This window comes from Pseudophryne corroboree, unplaced genomic scaffold (assembly GCF_028390025.1).
Source record: "Pseudophryne corroboree isolate aPseCor3 unplaced genomic scaffold, aPseCor3.hap2 scaffold_510, whole genome shotgun sequence".
Classification (NCBI taxonomy): domain Eukaryota; kingdom Metazoa; phylum Chordata; class Amphibia; order Anura; family Myobatrachidae; genus Pseudophryne; species Pseudophryne corroboree.
This window is the reverse complement of record NW_026970115.1, coordinates 60,280-64,021: the sequence shown is the minus strand read 5'-3', so window position 1 is coordinate 64,021 and position 3,742 is coordinate 60,280. Positions and strand designations below refer to the sequence as shown.

At 34.0% G+C, this 3,742-nt stretch overlaps 1 non-coding gene across 1 annotated transcript; it reads right to left on the bottom strand.

The window, feature by feature from the left end:
- Positions 1–776: 776 nt before the first annotated feature.
- TRNAN-AUU (transfer RNA asparagine (anticodon AUU)) lies at positions 777–850 on the bottom strand. The gene has a single exon. It is a non-coding gene; the product is annotated as a tRNA-Asn (tRNA).
- Positions 851–3,742: the final 2,892 nt, after the last annotated feature.

Genomic DNA, 3,742 nt, shown 5'->3' with positions numbered 1-3,742 from the left:
ATTTTTACTTAAAGTACAATAACTTTTACCATTTTAATTTGTTTTAATAGTATATTGACAGTATTGTTTTCTTTCAAAAATCCACTTCATTTTCTTTACCCTATTATTAAAATGGTAATTGACAAAAACAAACTACATTGTCATCAGAAGAGCAATACAAAATGTACAAGTGATATATTAAAATCATCTTTCCAGCTTGAATTTCAATGATGCATTGGGTCAACAAATTTGTGAGAAACATCTTCACCCTTAAATAAAGATTTTCTTAATTCCTTACCTGTGTGATAATTAGATATCACCTTGTTTTCACATTAAACACTCTTCCACATGAGAAAGCAGCAAGGAAGCAGTGGCGTTAATGTTTCCTGGTGTCAACTTGTATTATTTCAGTAGACATTGAAATGAGGATGCATCTTGCTGCCTTTCCAATGAAGCAAGTTTAATTTAGTAATAGGTGAAAAACCATCCTTACAAAGGTGTTAATCAGAGACTTGGCTTTGTGGACACTTTTCAGAGAACAAATTTGTTAGCATAAAAATAAAGCCAGAAAATGAAGAGCTGTTTAATCACTCGATTGGATTTTTCTGCCAGCATATTTTTTTTCTCTGCAACCCACTGCTAAATTGTGCTTCCTAGCTGTTTTTTTATAAAATAACTGAATCAAATCTAACTCTGATTACATCAGAGAAGGCCATGTACCCTACACCATAAGAGGGGGTTTGAAATTTTGACTTGTCTACTTAAATATCACCAAAATCTGATCACAAGTTTAATTACGTCCCTGGGTGGGATTGAACCACCAACCTTTCGGTTAATAGCCGAACACACTAACCGATTGCGCCACAGAGACACTTTGCAAAAAGTGCATACTGACAAAGGCTAATAAGCATACATCTAGAACGTTTCCTAGAAAAACATTAAAAAATCAATAATCTGGAGAGTTTTTGTAAGATGTTTCTTCCATCAACCAACGAATAAACACATTGGTACTTTCCCATGATGAGTGAGTGCTTCAGGATCTCTTGCACTTACATGTGCAGCAGAGTACTGCAATGGAAGCATGCTGGACCCATAACCCAGAGGTAGGCAGATTGAAACTATCCTTTGCTATATGCATTTTTTTTGTTAATTTAAGTAATCAAAACTGGGATTGATATTTTTGCTCTTTTATTTTTACTTAAAGTACAATAACTTTTACCATTTTAATTTGTTTTAATAGTATATTGACAGTATAGTTTTCTTTCAAAAATCCACTTAATTTTCTTTACCCTGTTATTAAAATGGTAATTGACAAAAAAAACTACATTGTCACCAGAAGAGCAATACAAAATGTACAAGTGATATATTAAAATCATCTTTCCAGCTTGAATTTCAATGATGCATTGGGGCAACAATTTTGTGAGAAACATCTTCACCCTTAAATAAAGATTTTCGTAATTCCTTACCTGTGTGCTAATTAGATATCACCTTGTTTTCACATTAAACAGACTTCCACATGAGAAAGCAGCAAGGATGCAGTGGCGTTAATGTTTCCTGGTGTCAACCTGTATTATTTCAGTAGACATTGAAATGAGGATGCATCTTGCTGCCTTTCCAATGAAGCAAGTTTAATTTAGTAATAGGTGAAAAACCATCCCTACAAAGGTGTTAATCAGAGACTTGGCTTTGTGGACACTTTTCAGAGAACAAATTTGTTAGCATAAAAATAAAGCAAGAAAATTAAGAGCTGTTAAATCAAGCAATTTGATTTTTTTTGCAAGCATATTTCTTTTTCTCTGCAACCCACTGCTAAATTGTGCTTCCTAGATGTTTTTATAAAATCACTGAATCAAATCTAACTCTGATTACATCAGAGAAGGCCAGGTACCCTACACAATAAGAGGGGGTTTGAAATTTTGACTTGTCTACTTAAATATCACCAAAATCTGATCACAAGGTCAATTACGTCCCTGGGTGGGATTGAACCACCAACCTTTTGGTTAATAGCCGTACACACTAACTGATTGCGCCACAGAGACACATTGCAAAAGTATATACTGACAAGGGCTAATAAGCATTCATCTAAAACGTTTCCTAGAAAAACTTTAAAAAGTCAATAATCTGGAGAGTTTTTGTAAGATGTTTCTTCCATCAACCAACGAAGAAACACATTGGTACTTTCCCATGATGAGTGAGTGCTTCAGGATCTCTTGCACTTACATGTGCAGCAGAGAACAGCAATGGAAGCATGCTGGGCCCATAACCCAGAGGTAGGCAGATTGAAACTATCCTCTGCTATATGCATTTTTTTTGTTAATTAAAGTAATCCAAAACTGGGATTGATATTTTGGCTCTTTTATTTTTACTTAAAGTACAATAACTTTTACCATTTTAATTTGTTTTAATAGTATATTGACAGTATTGTTTTCTTTCAAAAATCCACTAAATTTTCTTTACCCTATTATTAAAATGGTAATTGACAAAAACAAACTACATTGTCACCAGAAGAGCAATACAAAATGTACAAGTGATATATTAAAATCATCTTTCCAGCTTGAATTTCAATGATGCATTGGGGCAACGATTTTGTGAGAAACATCTTCACCCTTAAATAAAGATTTTCTTAATTCCTTACCTGTGTGATAATTAGATATCACCTTGTTTTCGCATTAAACAGACTTCCACATGAGAAAGCAGCAAGGATGCAGTGGCGTTAATGTTTCCTGGTGTCAACTTGTATTATTTCAGTAGACATTGAAATGAGGATGCATCTTGCTGCCTTTCCAATGAAGCAAGTTTAATTTAGTAATAGGTGAAAAACCATCCTTACAAAGGTGTTAATCAGAGACTTGGCTTTGTGGACACTTTTCAGAGAACAAATTTGTTAGCATACAAATAAAGCCAGAAAATGAAGAGCTGTTTAATCACTCAATTGGATTTTTCTGCCAGCATATTTTTTTTCTCTGCAAACCACTGCTAAATTGTGCTTCCTAGCTGTTTTTATAAAATCAATGAATCAAATCAAACTCTGATTACATCAGAGAAGGCCAGGTACCCTACACCATAAGAGGCGGTTTGAAATTTTGACTTGTCTACTTAAAGATCACCAAAATCTGATAACAAGATCAATTACATACCTGGGTGGGATTGAACCACCAACCTTTTAGTTAACAGCCGTACACACTAACTGATTGCGCCACAGAGACACTTTGCGAAAGTGCATACTGACAAAGGCTAATAAGCATTCATCTAAAACGTTTCCTAGAAAAACTTTAAAAAGTCAATAATCTGGAGAGTTTTATAAGATGTTTCTTCCATCAACCAACGAAGAAACGCATTGGTACTTTCCCATGATGAGTGAGTGCTTCAGGATCTCTTGCACTTACATGTGCAGCAGAGCACAGCAATGGAAGCATGCTGGGCTCATAACCCAGAGGTAGGCAGATTGAAACTATCCTCTGCTGTATGCTTTTTTTTTTTAATTAAAGTAATCCAAAACTGGGATTGATATTTTGGCTCTTTTATTTTTACTTAAAGTACAATAACTTTTAGCATTTTAATTTGTTTTAATAGTATATTGACAGTATTGTTTTCTTTCAAAAATCCACTTAATTTTCTTTACCCTATTATTAAAATGGTAATTGACAAAAACAAACTACATTGTCACCAGAAGAGCAATACAAAATGTACAAGTGATATATTAAAATCATCTTTCCAGCTTGAATTTCAATGATGCATTGGGGCAACGATTTTGTGAGAAACA